The following is a 17,849-nucleotide window of genomic DNA, read 5'->3' as shown; positions in this document are numbered from 1 at the left end:
CAAACTACTTCATTTTGCATTGAAGTGTTTTATAATATAGTTTGTGTGTGTGTGTGTGTGTGTGTGTGTGTGTGTGTGTGTGTATTTCCCATCCCTGTCCCCCACCTCAATGGAACATAAGCTCCTTGAGGAAAGCGACTGTTTTATTTTTGCCTCTGTATCGTCAACACTCAGCCTCATACATGTTAAGTGTCTAATAAATACTTCTTGTCTCTTCTCATCTCTCCCTCTCCTTCCTTGAAACTGACATGGAGCTGGGAAAATGCAAAGGGCCAAAGCACAAATCCAAACCAAGCCAGTGGCCAGTGACGCCACTGAAGGTCCAGCCAATCTTCTGGCCTTGAGCTCTAACCCACACTTTAAATCTGAGCCCCAATACCTCTAGAAGAGCCCATTCTCACACAGCAGCCATTTTCCCTTCAAATTCTGGAGTGTAGCATTAAAGAGGCCTGCCATTTCATTATTATCCTTTAGCTTGAGCCCAGAACAAGCCCATTTCTTGGGAACAGGGTCGGGAGAGTACCACAGGGGAAGCCGATCAGATTCCCATGATGATGAGAAATTCAGAAAACGGATAGGTTTACTTACAGGGAAAGTAACAGGATTACTTTCTGCTGTCAATCCCCAAAGAGATGATTGGCCTAATTGGAAACTAGTATGGCAGAAACTAGACACTGACCAACACCTAACATCCTATACCAAGATAAGGTCAAAACGAGCTCATGATTCAGATATAAAGGGCGATACTATAAGCAAATTAGGAGAACGAGGGATAGTCTACCTCTCAGATCCGTAGAGAAAGAAGGAATTCATGGCCAAAGAAGAACTAGAGAATATCATGACATGCAAAATGGATCAAAAAGGTTTTGTACAAACAAAACTAATGCAGCCAAGATTAGAACAGAAGCAGAAAACTGAGAAAAAATGTTACACCCAAGAGTTCTGATAAAGGCCTTATTTCGAAAATATATAGAGAACTGAGTCACATTTATAAGAATACAAGTATTCTTAAACGGATTAATGGTCAAAGGATATGAACAGACAATTTTCAGACAAAGAAATGAGAACCATTTCTAATCATATAAAAAGGCTCTAAATCACTATGGATCAGAGAAATGCAAATTAAAACAACTCTCAGGTTAAGACGACAGGAAGAGAGAATGTTGAATATAGGAAGGGATGTGAGAAAACTGGGACATTAATACATTGTTGGTGGAGTTGTGAACCTATCCAACCATTCTGGAGAGCAATTTAGACTATGCCCAAAGGGCTATCAAACTGTGCATCCCCTTTGATCCAGCAGTGTCTCTAGTGGGCTTATATCCCAAAGAGATCATAAAGGAGGGAAAGGGACCCATATGTGCAGAAACGTTTGTGGCAGCCCTTATTGTAGTGGCAGAGACTGGAAACTGAGTGGCTGCCCATCATTTGGAGAATGGCTGAATACGTTATGATACATGAATGTTATAGTTCTGTAAGAAATGGCCTGCAGGATGATTTCCGAGAGGCCTGGAGAGACTTACAGGAACTGAGGCTGAGGGAAGTGAACAGAACCAGGAGATCATTGTACACAGCAACAACAAGACTATATGATGATCAATTCTGACAGACGTGGCTCTTTTCAACAATAAGGCAATTCAGGCCAATTCCAATAGATTGATGATGGAGAGAGCCATCTGCAGCCAGAGAGAGGACTGTGGGAAGTGAGTGTGGATCACGACCTAGCATTTTCACCTTTTTTGTTGTTGTTTTCTTGCTAGTTTTTTCTTTCTCAATTTTTTTTTTCATTTTTGGTCTGATTTTTCTTGAGCAACATGATAAATGTGGAAATAGAAGAATTACACGTGTTTAACATAAATTGGATTACTTGCTGTGCAGGGAAGGATGGGGGGAAGGAAGGGAAACAATTTGAAACAAGATTTGGCAAGGATAAATGCTGAAAACTATCTTTGCATGTATTTGGAATAAAAAGTTATTACTTAAAAAAAAAAGCTGATTCTCTCACACAGCGGGAATAAGATGTCCAGACTTTTTGGAACCATCTACATTCTAAATTGATTTGATGAGCTATGTGATAAATTAGTTGGGCTCAGTAACTGAGGGCCCTTGCAGCTCTAATTCTAGGAGTCCTTGATTTCACAGTTCGTTTGGGGCACCAAGACCGGACTAGAAGATGCTGGCTGATGGGCTATGTCCCTGAAGCCATTTCTAAGGGGCAGCCCTTTTGATTCCTGCCTGCTTTCTAGCAGTTGCTTCCTTTTCTCCCATCAGTATAAGCTCTCCACTTACTTTCTTTTTCCTTGCTTCAATTTGGCCCCCTCTCTTCCAGTTCTTTTGCAAAACAGCTAGCAAGAACTCTCATTTACAGACCCCTCGGACTTTATGGCAGGATTGTACCCTATTCCCCCCAAATTTGGCTCCACCTGTTGGCTTCAGCCTGGCCCCAGGTCCTTGAGATTGGGTCAAGAACATTACAGAACTTTCTAGTCTAGGAGTGGCTCAGAGGCCTGTAGGCTGCCTTCTAGCTGACCCAGAATCCCAGACATAACTTCTCTCCGAGGGTTCACCCAGTCTTCATGTGGAACCTTCTGCTAAAAGGAGCCCTCTTTTCTCCTGAGGCAGCCCCTTCGACTTTCACAGTCATAACTGTAAAGAAAGTTCTAATGTCAAGTTGAAAGGTGCTGCTCTGCTGGACACTCTCCAGTTTACCAAATGTTCCCTCCCTAGGTCTGGAAAGCCTGTCAGCCCCCACTGTAGCTGAATGGCTGCCTCATCTCGCTCTGGACCAGAAGCATCCCAAAATTTGGAACGCAATGTGTTAAACTACAATAGGACCCAGCTAACGTGAGTACATGGGCTTCTGAGTCAGGATGCACCCACACATATGCGTTAGCGACCTCTGTGTCTACCTGAGTTCGCCCACCATGGCTCTGAATTCATACTGAGCTTGCCATCCATGAAAACTCGTAATACTTTTTCAGATTTGGGGGAGGGGGAGAATGTGCAAAGGGCAGAAATGTCTGACTGGGAAGGGACTTAGAGTCTGCTTAGGGAAGGCCTTGAATTCCAGGCTGAGAAATCTGTATTTGCTCCTTGAGATAACGGAGCCACTACCAGTTTTCAAGCCAAGGAAGAGACGGCGTCAGCTTTGAGTCTTAGGAAGGCTAGCTCTATGTATGCTTAGAGAACGGATTCAGGACAGAGACTGGACACAGGGAGGTCAATTAGAAACTTATTACGATGCGGAACAGCGAAGTCCGATATTGTGACTGGACAAAGGGCTGAGGACGAGCCTGAGATTGTGAACCTGGCTGACTCGGAAGCCAGGGGGATGCTCAAGAAAAATAGGCAAGCTTGTTGGGACGGGGGAAGGCGACAAGGTTTGCTCTGGATACCAACAGTCCCATTGCCCCTGCCCCTCACAAGCATGAGTTTAAGAGCAGCTAAGAGTGGGGTTGGCTCATCCTAAGCCCATCCCAGTTATTGAGCTCCAACTCAGGCCCCTCTCTATCGCTAGCAGGCTGCTTGCACCCTTTTGCTATGGACGTACCAGTCTGTCCATACTCTCATCCTTGAGCAGCCAGTTTCCTCATCCGCACAATGGGAGAGATAAGCTGGCCATACTTGGCAGGCGGTGTTAGAAGGAGGACTTGAGGCTTTTGGATGCCCAGAGGCCTGCCATAAAAGGTGCCATCTAAGAATCAGCCTCCTCTGCACTACTGGGGAGGGCACTCTGGGCTCAGATGCTGTACAAGCAAGAAAGTTGCTACTGTGAGTTGCTTTTCCCCTGTGGCGCCTGAATGAGGCCCAACAACACATGTTGCCTCCTCCTCCCTCCATCTGTCTTCTTTCCCCTTTGAGCTCGCCTTGTCTTGGAAAAGGCCAGAGGATAAAAGGAGCATCCAGCTGACAATGCCAAAAGGCTGCCGACCTGGGGAGAGAGCGATCGCTCCTCTATGGAGCCAAAGCCTACGCGGTACTGGGCACCGACTGCTCGGCAGCCCAAGGAGGCAGCAAGCGGACCTCGCTTGCTGCTCGCTGGAGAGACTCTGACTGGCCTCTCTCTGGACACAGTTAGAAACCGCTCCTTACTCTTTCCCCACACACACACACACACACACTCAGAAGACACAGCCATTCGTTCTTATTTTCACTTATTTTCACTGTCAAGGGACTCTTTGCTGAAAGAACGTTTTCTGGGTTTCCATCTTTGAATTATTTATCTTTGCTGCCTGAAGTCCCTGGGTGGAACTAGGCTGCCCTTCCAAGTCGGAGATAGAGAAGTGACAAAAGAGGGTCAATTCGGCAAAACGTTTTTGAAGTATCTACACCGGCGAAGGCCCTGCACTGGCTGCTGGACAGAGGCACACTTGGAGTCGGTATTCTGACTCAGACATTTACTGAGTGGCATGGCCCTGAGCAAGTCCCTTTGCTCTAGGAGCCTCAGTTTCCCCCTTTGTAAAAATAAGAACGTGGTAATGCTTAGATGTCCCGTGACGGTATGAGAACCAAACAAGTTACAGGATGCCGAGTGTTTCATAGAGCTTAAAGGACTCAATCTGTTTAGACTGTTGGGATGGCTGTTGTCTAGGCCTTAGAGAATTTTGCCTTGAGCATCCAGAAACCCTTAAACTGGTTCCCTTCCTCCCCACCTCCATTTTACTTTCTCTTCTTAAATCAAGTTTTAGCTGGTTCTGAACACTGGAAGTCAAGCCCTCCTCCACTCCACCTTCCCACTGAGCCTCTCTCCTTGACGGGTCAATGACTCCCGGAAATACTGTGGAAAGGGCTTCCTGACTTGGCTAGGAGTCCCTTCACCAGGAACCATCGCAGAGGGCTTTCCTGCTAAAGAACTGACCTTACCTTAAGATGAATCATGGGGAAGGGCGGGCTCTTCAAGGTCAGTTACTCAAATCCCTTCATTTTACTGGATGAGAAACTGAAGAAACAAGACGATGGATTTACTTGAGATCATGCAACTCTTTTGCACAGAAGAGAAGGTGCTGCTTGGGCCTAGGGGATGATCCCAGCTTACCTTTCTTGACCTAGAAGGAAGAGGAAATGTCCTTTGTCGGGCTTTGTCAAGATCTGCCCAGTACCCATTCACCCTCCTCTCTAAAATGGACACAGGAAACATCAGGCTCATTAGGTAAGGCTTGTGGGTATCAGGGCATACATAACAAACCAATGCAGACCAAATCCTAAAGGCATGCCCTGGGCTCCACTTCTGCAAACTCCAACTGGGAACCAAGTTCTGGCCAGAGACTACCATAGCAGAGAAATGGGTGAGTGATGGTAAGAGAAAATAAATAATTGATTGATTAAAAAGAGCTTATGACATTATCATGGCAACCAGCTTCAATGCACTCAACCTCCCAAGGCCCCTAGCACCTGCTCCATTTCTAAAAGGGAGATTTCTCCAAAAGGGGATATTTCTCCAAACAGGGAGACTTCTCCAAAGGGGGAGATTTCCTACTTCCTAGTTTTTAGTTTCAATAAAGGTGCTAATTTTATTTCATTTGTTCTTAATGTGGCAATGGCAATTTCGCCTTCCCTCTCCTCCTCCCTTCTGTTCTCTCTTCTTCCTTTCCTTTCTCCTCTTCTCCCCTCTATCTCCCTCCCCTGCTCCTCTTCTCCTATTTCCACCCACCTCTCTCTGATCCCCTTCTGAGGGAACACGGGGCTCTCAAACAGCATCTCTGGATGCTCTCTCAGTACTGACTTTGAAGAACAAGTGAACCTTAAGACTTTGTTCCGTGTGGGCTTTTCTGCAGCTTGGAGAAAAATGGTCCCAGGTAACTATCCAAATCCTTGTTATCTGAGAAAATTCAGGTTATTAAACAGCTGGGTTCACCCAATTTTCCTCCTCTTCCTTTCTCATTTTTATTATCACTGTGAGGAAAATGTATACCTAGGGTGCAAGGGAGATCTTAGGGACGCACAGCTTCGCAAGTTTAGAGCTGAGAGGAAAATCTGTGGTGATTTAATTGACCTCTCTCGCTTTCCAGAGGAGGGCACTGAGGTCAAGAGTAATTCAATGACTTTTCCAAGATCACCTACACAGTAAATATCAGAAAAGGATTCCAACTCAAGTTACTGACTCCCAGTCTCTTCACTGTACCCATCATGTCCTTCCCTTCTATTAATATCAGTAGAAAGTGACTTCACTAGTATGTCATTGGGCAGTATGTAACTCTTTTTGAAGGAATGTTGTCTAGCAAAGGTTGGCTTTTTGCTGGGAATTGTCTTACGTGCAATTACAATATATTAATATATATTTTTACAAAGCTGAAATCAATCAGGGAAAAGTTAAGGTAGCTCTCATAAAAGTAATACACGGTGATCCAAAGGAGCCACGACCCATCTGGTGCCACTCTGAAAAGACAGGAACCGTTGGACGTAACTGAGCTGAGTGGCCTCGTGGACAGGGAGAGCCAGAATATCAAAGGAGAAATTAACAAAATTGAAAGTAAGAAAGTCATTGAACTGATTGTTGGAGGGGATGTGAGAAAACTGGGACACTGATGCATTGTGAATGAATCCAACCATTCTGGAGAGTAGTTTGGAACTATGCTCAAAAAGTTATCAAACTGTGCATATCCTTTGATCCAGCAGTGTTACTACTGGGCTTATATCCAAAAGAGATACTAAAGAAGGGAAAGGGACCTGTATGTGCACGAATGTTTGTGGCAGCCCTTTTTGTAGTGGCTAGAAACTAGAAACTGAGTGGATGTCCATCAGTTGGAGAACGGCCGAATAAATTGTGGTATATGAATATTATGGAATATTACTGTTCTGTAAGAAATGACCAACAGGATGATTTCAGAAAGGCCTGGAGAGACTTACACGAACTGATGCTGAGTGAAATGAGCAGGACCAGGAGATCATTATATACTTCAACAACAATACTATATGATGACCAGTTCTGATGGACCAGGCCATCCTCAGCAACGAGATCAACCAAATCATTTCTAATGGAGCAGTAATGAACTGAACTAGCTATACCCAGAAAAAGAACTCTGGGAGATGACTAAAAACCATTACATTGAATTCCCAATCCCTATATTTATGCACACCTGCATTTTTGATTTCCTTCACAAGCTAATTGTACAATATTTCAGAGTCTGATTTTTTGTACAGCAAAATAACGTTTTGGTCATGTATACTTATTGTGTATCTAATTTATATTTTAATGTATTTAACATCTACTGGTCATCCTGCCATCTAGGGGAGGGGGTGGGGGAGTAAGAGGTAAAAACTTGGAACAAGGGGTTTGGCAACTGTTAATGCTGTAAAGTTACCCATGCATATAACCGTGAATAAAAGGCTATTAAATAAAAAAAAAAAGAAAAAAAAGAAAGTCATTGAACTAAAAAATAAAACTAGGAGCTGGTTATAGGAGGAAATAGATAAACTATTGGTCAATTTGATTTTTTTAAGAAAGAAAAAACCAAATTACCAGTATCAAAAATGAAAAGGGTGAACCAAGCCAATTCATCACCAATGAAGATGAAATTAAAGCAATTGTTAGGAACTAGTTTGTCTAATTATATACTAATAAATCTAAAAATCTAAGTGAAATGGATGAATATTTACAAAAATATAAATTGTCCACATTAACAGAAGAGAAAATAGAATACTTCAACCACTCTATCTTGCAGGGAGAGGGTAATGAACAAGTTGTCAGTGAATTCTCTTTAAAAAATCCCCAGGGCCAGATGAGTTCACAAGTGAACTCTATCAAACATCTAAAGAACAATCGATTCCAGTACTATATAAAGTATTTAGAAAATTAGGCAAAGAAGGAGTATTACCAAATTCTTAAGACACAAATATTATGCTGAGGAAAGAGCAACCAGGAAGAGCAAAAAAAGAGAAAGAAAACTATAGACCAATCTCCTTAATCAATATTGATGAGAAAATTTAAAAATGAAATATCAGCAAGGAGATTACAACAATATGTCACAAAAATCATATACTATGACCAGGTAGGATTTATGGCAGGAATCCAGGGCTGGCTCCATATTATGAAAACTATCAGTACAACTTACCACATCAATAAGAAAGCCAACAGAAATTATACGATCATCTCCACAGATGCAGAAAAAACTCCTGTCAAAATTCAACACTCATTCCTACTAAAGAATGCCCCAAAGCATAGGAATAAATGGAACTTTCCTTAAAATGATAGAATATATACCTAAAACCATTAGCAAGCATTATCTGTAACAGGAATAAATAAACTAAAAGCCTTCTCATTAAAAACAAGAGTGAAGCAAGGATGCTCATTATCACCAGTATTATTCAATATTATACACAAAATAATAGTTTATAGCAATTAAAGAAAAAAGAAATCAAAGAAATTAAAATAAGCAAATTCATTCTGTAGACGATACAAATGTATACCTAGAGAATCCTAGAAAATCAACTAAAAAAACTAGTTGAAATAATTAACAACTTTAGCAAAATTGCAGTTTATAAAACAAATAAATCCGCATAAATCATCAGCATTTCTATATATTACCAACAAAGTCCCACAACAAGAGCTAGAAAGCGAAATTTCATTTAAAATAATTATAGACCATATAAGATAGTCGGGATTATACATGCTAAGACAAACTCGATTACAAAACGGTTTTCACACAAAGTCAGATCTGAACAATTGGAAAAAATATTATTTGCTTATGAGTAGGCTAAACCAATGTAATAAAAATCCCAATTCTACTTAATTAACTTGTTCAGTGCCATACCAATCATATTACCAAAAATTATTTTATAGTGCTAGAAAAAATAACAAAATTCATCTAGAAGAAAAAAAGGTCAAGAATATCAGGGAAATACATGAAAATAAAAATGTGAAGAAAGGTGACCTACCTATACCAGATCTCAAATGGTATTACAAAATAACAATCATTGAAACGATCTGGTAAAGTGGGGGAACAGTGATACCATAAAAATCTAATGTTTGATAGAGGTAAAGTTGTAAGCATTTGGGACAATAACTCACGATTTGACAAAAACTGCTGCAAAAACTGGAAACTGATTTGGCAGAAACTACAGACCCGCATCTCATACTATGGTGATAAGATAAGATGAAAATGGCTACGTGATTTAGACATAAAGAGTGGTAACATATCCAAATTAGGGGAACATAGGAAAATGTACCTGTCTGATCTATGGATAAGGGAAGAGTCCATGACCAAACAAGAGATAAAGTATATTTTGAGATGGAAAATGGAGATTTTTGGTTCCATCAAATTAAAAAGGGTTTGTACAAATAAAATCAATATAGCCAAGATTGGAAAGCAAGCAGAAAACGGGGAGGGGATGGGGGAGGGAATTTCTAGAGCAAATTTCTCTAATATGTCAGTTCTCAAATATATAGAAAATCATGCTGAATTTATAAGAAGAAAAGTCATTCTCTAATTGATAAATGGTTAAAGGATATGAACAAGCAGTTTTCAGATGAAGAAATCAAAGCTATCCTATTTTAAAAAATAAAAAGGAAAAGGAGCGATGTGCACCAAAAACTATTTACAGAAGCTCTTTCAGTGGAGGCAAAGAATTGGAAATTGAGGGTATATCCATCAATCAGGGAATACCTGGACAAATTATGCTTGTGATGAAATATTAATGAGTTGTAAGAAATAATGAGCTTTAGCTGTGTGACCATGGGCAAGTCACTTGCTATCCACTTCCAGAGTAAAACCTGGTGGAGAGTCTGAATGTAGACTGAAGCACCCTTTTTTTTTTACTTTATTTTTCTTGGGGTTTTTTTTTGTGTTTTCTTATACAATATGACTAATACAGAAATGTTTTACACGACTGTACATGTATAACTTATATCAAATTGCCTGCCTTCTCCATGGGGGTGGGAAGGAAAGAAAGAATCTGGAACTCAAAATTTTAAAAAATGAATTTTTACACGTAATTGCAAAAAAATATTTAAAACCAGGGGGAAAGAATGTAATACACAATGTAATAAGAATTCATGCCAAACATATTTCAGCATTAGCCATCGATATATATATATTTTTAAAAGAAAAACCAGTACACAGATCTGAAGCTGAGAACCCCTACACTTAACAGTGTAATCATTAAATCAAAGAATGGCGCTTTCTTTTCCACGGGTGTAGCCGGGCGGCCGCCTGAGTATTTGATCCAAGTGAATCACCTGACAAACCGTTCTAGGCTGCTATCTCTAGTGAAAGGGTGCCAAAGTTGAACAGCATCAAGCTAGGTATGGAACAGGCCAGAATAAAGCTGACCAGTGAATTGAGCATGGGTCCAGATGCTGAAAAGTTTTCCATTTTCTCTCTCGGTATTTAGCTAGGGGGAGAGGTGAACAGCCTAGCAGAGGGTTGACGGCCCTGGGTTCTTTATCTCCTTCTTTCCCACTGGGTCCTAAGGGCATCCCCCAAACCAAACCTAAGGAGCTACCTCAAAGATCTTGGGGGGCTAACTTCCACAGAGATGACAGAGGCTTCTCCTTTTCTCGTGCCTCTCTCATTCAAGTCGTCCCCTGGGGTGAGGGGAGAACCCTGGGGTCTGCCAACGCAGCTCTAGCTTTGTCAGAATCTGCTGAGTGTGAAGGTCCTAAGGACAAGTCTGATGAGAGACTGGAAATCTATGATCCACAGACCAATCTAGCTAGGAGAAAGCACAGCCACAGAAAGTCATATGTCAAGGGATGAGGGTTTTTTTTTCAGCCACACCAACTCATGCAAACTGTCTACTAAGGTGTGCAGGTTTGGGCACCTGACTCAAAGCCTCCCCAATTTTCATTGGGGATTTCAACATGGATTTTGGGAGGAATTACAGTATACGTTAGACCTCGTAAATGTTTAGTCATCCTGGATTGCAGATGGGAGGAAAGACATGGTGAGCACTGCAGAAATCCTTCAGATCTGCATCTGCAGATGGTATGCCATCATCATTGCCCCTCAGAAGTGAGCTGACGTGGCCACCCTCCAAATACGATGGCAAGCGTCTCACCACAGTGATGAGGGCCTCCTACCAGTCTCCGTGGGGACAAGGAAATGCTCTGAGAGGGGAACAGTCATTAGTTGACTAAGAGTACTGTGAAAATCCGGCTAGAAAAGGTTCTTTCGGGTCAGTAGAAAGCCAATGGCAAGTCTCAGTTTCACACTGTGATCCAATCGATTTGATTAACCTAAGCCGATTCCCTCCTGGAACACCAATTCTCTTTAGCTCTGATTAATACCCTCTCAGGGACATCATCATGGTTGGAGACTTGTCTGGTTTATTTTAGTCTCTTTGGGCCTCTTCAGGTTTCTGCCCACTGCTGTTTGGTTTTAAATGAAGCCTCAGAAAACTCTTGGCCAAAATCTCAGCTATCAGAAAAAAAGAGACTGTGAGTTTTGCATTCTATTCTCTTGGGATAATCAAGCTGCCATTTTGAATGCTTTCTAAAGTGATCTTCAGAAAAGCAGGTTACCTTTGCTCCAGGAAGACGGCTTCTTTCAATGACGGAGTAGGCAAGAAATTGTCCCTTTTAATTCTGTCCTGATCAGCCCACATCTGGAGTTCTATGGTCAGTGCTGGACACATCATACATAGGAAAGTCACTGTCAGACCATGGCGAGTGCGGAAGAGGGCAATCAGGATGGGAGAGAGGACCATAGACAATGCCAAAGGACGATCAGTCTGGAGAAGAGAATAATTGGACAGAGGTAAAGAGAGGATAATGATCTTTGAGCATCTGAAGAAATGTGGAAGATGGGCTCTGGTTGGCCCCACAAGGTCCTGGATGATGGCCTCTGTTATCCCTCTGAGGATGGTTCCATTAAAGCTGATAACCCAACAAGGGAGAGTGGAAATGTGATGCCATGGAACTCAAGACTTAATGAAAGAGAGGGAAATGTAGCAGCAAGCCCCCCAGGGAATTCAGGATAGTATTTAAGAGGTGTCCTAAAGTGAAATGGCTGCTCTACTAGCTAACTGGTGCCCCCTCACCAGGAGTCTTCCAGCAGAGACTACATGACTACTTGGCAGTTGGGGGGGAGAAACAGGGAGATTCCTTCAAATGTTGATTATTAAAAAGTTTCAGAATGGGGTGGGGATTTCACTAATGAACTAGTCTTCTTCCCCCTTTCCTGATCATATTCACAAAAATAAAGCTGATGCTCTGGGGCCCATTTAATTGGCAAAGATAACTATATTTCCCCCAAAAGTAAAGATAAAATTCAATTCTGGTGGGACAGAGGTATATTGTTCCATTGCACACCATACAATGTACATGATTACACTATGGAACTGTGAATGGGTGCATTTATTTTAAAAAGTAATTCAATAATATAATGTATAAAAAGAGTCACACAATTGTTGATACCCTTGAACAGAGAGATTGCACTATAAGCACTACGTCCTAAGGCTGTTATTCAAAGCAGGGAAAGATCTATCTTTATAAAAGTATCTATAAGACTAAAAATCATCGGGAATAACCCAATGTGTCTAACAATTGTGGCCTGGCTGAGTTGTGATATGCAAATATAATGAAATGTTATTGCACCATAAGCTTTGGCAAATATGGAGACTACAAAGAGACATGGAAGATATAACAAGTGACGCAGAGTTTTAAAAAAGGCAAAATCAGTAAAAGATGTACGCTTAATATAGGCAGAAATGATTATCTGGAGGAGGAGAGCCAAGACTCATGGATCATACCAGGTGGCAACTCATTCCCATGGGTAAAGACCAACAATTCCTTCATAACCCATAGATTCGAAGATGTGCCTGGGACACTTAGATTAAGCAACTTCCTCCTAGTCACACAGCTAGTAGGTGATGTTATGAGCATGGCTTAACACCAAAAGAATTCTCTTACTGTAAGGCTGATCCTCTGCCTATCATAGTAGGCTGCCTTTCCTTATAATACTGATCAATAAAACAATAAGATTTTTGAAAAGGCTATTAAAGGAAATAAGAAATACTATCTCTTTGTGAAAGTAGATATACACAGTTTTTCCAATTATAAGAAATTTGGACTTTATATGTTTCTGATTTTATTTAAATAGTTTTTGTTATTAGAATTCTCTCTCTCTTCATATTACCTGGAATTACTTATCTCGGCACATAGTGCATCACCACAGTAGGATGCAAACTCCTGGAAGGCAGGGACCATGTTGTTTCATCTTTGCCCTTCTCTCCCCAACAACTACATAGTGCCTAATAGAGTAGGTAGATATGTAAGTGTCTGCTGAATTGAATAAGTTACTATTTGGAAAACACACACACACACACACACACACACTTTAAATCAAAAAGACTTCAGGAGTCTGGTTTCCTCGGCTTAAAGTTATGCAACTCTAGACTTCATAGGCTTAATCCAAACCCCTAATTTTACAGTTGAGGAAACTGAGACCCAGTGAGTTAGATCACATACTCAAGGTCACAAAAGTAACACAGAACACAGTCAGGCTTTCCCCCACCATCTCATGCTCCATTGCCCCAATACAAGATTCGATTTAACCTTGATGCTTTACTAGAAGCTATCCAGTTCAAGTGAGAACAGCAAGACCACTGGCAGTTTTCAATCAGTATAGCATTTGCTTCATTCTAAACCCTCCCTGAGTTGTGGCTGATTCTACTGGGCTTGCAGTTGTTAAACACCACCTGCCTTTGACTCAGCAGTGGACACGCTCCTGTGGTAGGTGGGGGTAGGAAGCACAGCAGGAAGGAAATGTGAAGGTTACAAAAAGAAACTGATGCTAGGCAAGAAAAAGTCAAAAGTTCTCAAAGCCACACTATTTTAGTCTCTGTAGATGACATTGCTGACAGTGCATGAGTCTATGACAGAAGAGGCTGGTGTGTGACCTGTCCAGAACAGAGGTAGTCTGTCGTCAGACGAACTTTTCTAGTGATTTTTTTTTCCTGCGGGGCCCGACACGGACGATGAATCATTTTTTCTGGGTCACAGCTAGTATGATTTCTCAAAAGCAGCCCACCCAGAATTGGTTACATTTGGCATCTTCCCTAAAAATTAATTTGCTGGGAGGGCAATGTGGGTGACTGACTTTGGCCAAATATAGGGAGTTGAGGCAATGACTGCAAATCAAATAACAATTTTCAGGGGCACTGAGTGTGGAAAAGACTGTTCGGCCTGTATCAGTCTCCTCAGTCCCATCCACACACCCAGCTAGAAAATGATCACTGACAGCCACATCCTCAAACGCAAAGGGCAGCATTGGTGCGTGTGTTTGTGCTTGTGCATGCTCCAATGTGCAGACTCGGTAAACACCGTAATTATGCAAGATGAAGTCAGTGAATCTTTTATTGCTTTACATAATATACATGTATAAACATCAGAGGAAGTAAGCATGATGGATGGATGGATGGATGAATGGATGGATGGCCTGTCTTGGAGTCAAGATCATCTAGATTCAAGTCCTACTTCTAAAAGTTATTGGCTATGTGTCCATGGTAAGTTACTTAAACACTCAGTGTCCCAGACGATTCTCTAAAACCATAGGGAAGGGAATAACGGTTTGATAAGTACTTATTCTGTGCCAGACACTGTGCTAAGTACTCTACAAATATTATCCTGGATAATCTTCACAACAAGTAGCCATTTTTATACTCATTTTACAAGGTAGACAGAGGTTAAATGACTGCCTGGAGTCAAACAGAAAGTTCTGAGACTGGATTTGAACTTGGTGCTCCAATCACTGTGCCATCCAGCTGCTTCTATGTTACAAAGGAGATGTTTACCTGTATTGGGAGGAGTTGGCACACTGAAAGTTTCCTATACTGATGAAATCACAATTCTGGACGCACGCACGCACGCACACACACACACACACACACACACACACACACACACCAATTGTATATAACCTTGACCTCATTATCTGATCACAGAACAGAAATGACTTGGTGTTCCCCCAAGCTACGCCAATCTAGCCAAGCAATTAGCAGTTCACCAGAGATTCTTCCTGCAGAGGGTAAATTTTTCAGCTATAGCAATCCATGGAATATGGAGAGGTCGTAATCTGTGCATGGAAAGACTGTCTGTAGCAATAAAATCATAGCTCTTTCAAGGTGACCCAATGAATTCTGCACAATTTGCTCAATGTACCTTACACTACATACATAATGCAAGACACAACATCTCTAATATGTATGTAGTTCGCTAAACTTCACATGGCAGCATCATGGTAGCAAAGTACCCAGAATCACAAGATCTCTAAGTTGAAGACTTCAGAGATCATCTAGCCAAGCCCGTACCCGAACAAGAAATTCTGCTACCACATATTTAACAAATGGCCATCCAGCTTCTCTGAAAAACTCCAGTGAAGGGGAACCTGCTGCCTCTGCAAGGAATCTATTCCACTCTTCGACTGCTGTAATTGCTGGGATTTTTTTTCCATACATTGATCTGAAATCTGACTCTCTGCAACTTCCACCTAGTGCCCTATTGGAGTGTTTACTCCAATAAGTGCCATTTCTGCAGCTCTTTAAGGTTTCCAAAACATTTTATATAAATGATCTCATTTGAACTTCACAGCTAAGTGCTACAGGTATTATAACCCCCATTTCACAGGAAAAGAAACTGAGAGCATGGGAAACTAAGTTATTTGCCCTAGTTTTTGAGAAAGGATTTGAGTCCCAAGTTTTACACGGCTGCACATCCAAGGCTTTACTTCTGTTGCTGGCAGGCTCTATATATCTCCAGGGTATGGCTGCAGGGTTGGGGTGGGGGTGGCGGACTGGGGTGCAGAAAGTAAAGGAAAGAAAAGAAATGGGACCAACCTGAGACTTCATTATTTTACACCTTCTTTTCAGCACCCCCACCGCTGTCCAGTGCTGAACCAGAGGCAGAGCCTCCAGTTCTTCTCAAACCCTGGTGCTGTCCAAATGCTGAAAGCTGCTTCTTCCAATTAACCTTCCCAGATGGGTCTCCCTGCTAGACAGCCCCCTGAGTTTTGGACACACACACACACACACACACACACACACACACCAATCTGTCCCCATGAGCTGAGCAGTCTCATTGTAAACTCATTCCTCTTAGCTTCTGTCAGCTCCAACTCCAGCTGAGATTGGGGCTGTGAAAATGGGTACCCTACACTTCAGCACCCCCTTTAAATACAGCCTTATTTATAGACTTAAGCATTTGCTTATTCCACCTCAAACTCCCCTGGCCAGCTACAGAAAGACCCTGTCTTAGAGAGCAGCCAATGTCCTTTAAGGTTTCAAATGACCCCAAAAAGGAAAATCCACACACAGCAAAAAGCAGCAGGCTTACCCCTCAGAGATGGGCCTTCACCAGCCTGCTCCTAGTCAGCAGATTCAAGAGAAGGCATTTACCTCTCCACCCCACCCCCAAGCTTCTGAAGAAGTAGCTAATCACATCATCGTTTCCCCAAGCTGGGGAGCCAGGAAGCAGAGGGGGGCCATTTGGATTCCTCAAGATTCCTCTAAAGCTATAGCTGCATTTCAGAAATCCCTCAGTGTCTCACGCACTCCAATAACTGACGACTTTATGGAGGTGTTGCTCCACCCTACAGGAAAGCAGAAGGGCAGAAGAAATCAGTCTCCCATTGGGTTTTAAACAATAGACAATCCAATCCAGTAGCTGCTGAGTTGCCTGTGAAATCAAACACTAATTTGAAGCTGTCAGACTGGGACTCCTGAAGTTACTTTTACAGGGGTGTGAACTTCAGCGGGCTTTCATGTGAAAGATCCTAGTGAAATCTGGCATCTATCAAAGGGTGTTTAATCTTTATTTATTGACTCGGTGGTACTCGCATGTGAAAACAATCGTTCTCATCCTGAAAATACTTGTTAAATTGTAACACAAATACACACAGCCTCCTCACTGAGACTCAGTCAGCTTGGGGTAAATGGAGCAGCCCACAGTATGACAGAAAGGACTTGAAGATAAACTTCTGCTTTAATAGTAACACTGGATTACTAAAGGTTGTCAGAGAATTGCCAGAATTTTGACATGGACCGAGAGCTTTTTTAATTAAGCTCTGAGAGTCTGTCTTATGGTATTATGGAAATGGACTATTCAAACTAAACTATCTTTTTAACCTCTTGTTGGCTATTGATAATTGCTGCAGTGCTCACCTGCTCTTCTCCCCTTAGAGCTTATGTTTCCACACTCTTAGGAAAACTTTACTAATCAACCTCATATTTATTTATTATTTCACATATTCCAAAATGCTTTGCAGACATTAACTCAATAGAGCCTGACAACAATTCTGTGTTAACCCCTTTTCTAGATGAGGAATCGGAGGTTTAGAGGAATGAGTTTCTTTCCCCAGGGTCACACAGTCAAGACTCAAACCCAGGTTTTCCAATTTCAAGTTCAATGATCTTCCCATTACACTACACCGTATTGTCCTTCCAACCGGAAACATGTCCTTTACTGTAGCCTTAAGTTGTCCACATAAGGAACTGATGGGAAATTGTGTGTTCTCCCACAGGGCTGACTCTCCTATGCTTAGGAACTTTGGCATTCCAGAGGAACAAAGAGGAAATTCTCTAACTTATTTCTTTGAGGGCCTGGGACCCAATGGAGTGATCCGAAATGCCTTCTCTCTGCTTCTGGGGCAAGTCTCTTCACCTTCTGGACCTCAGTTTCCTCCTCTGCAAAATGAGGGAATTGGACTGGGTGCCCTCCCAATTCCTTCCTGAGATCCCATGCACTGAACTCCCTATGGCATCGGCAACAGTCATGAGCAGGAATCGGCTTGGTTTGTTCAGTCCATCCTCTCCTTGGGCCTGGTTCTTAGGCCTGCAGGCTTCCGTGCACGCTTCTCTAACTTATTTCAGGCTACTAAGAGAAGGATTTGACTCGTTGAGGGTTGTTGGGATGTTCT

The sequence above is a fragment of the Sarcophilus harrisii genome, chromosome X (genome assembly GCF_902635505.1).
Source record: "Sarcophilus harrisii chromosome X, mSarHar1.11, whole genome shotgun sequence".
Classification (NCBI taxonomy): Eukaryota; Metazoa; Chordata; class Mammalia; order Dasyuromorphia; family Dasyuridae; genus Sarcophilus; species Sarcophilus harrisii.
Note: the sequence above shows the minus strand (reverse complement) of the source record.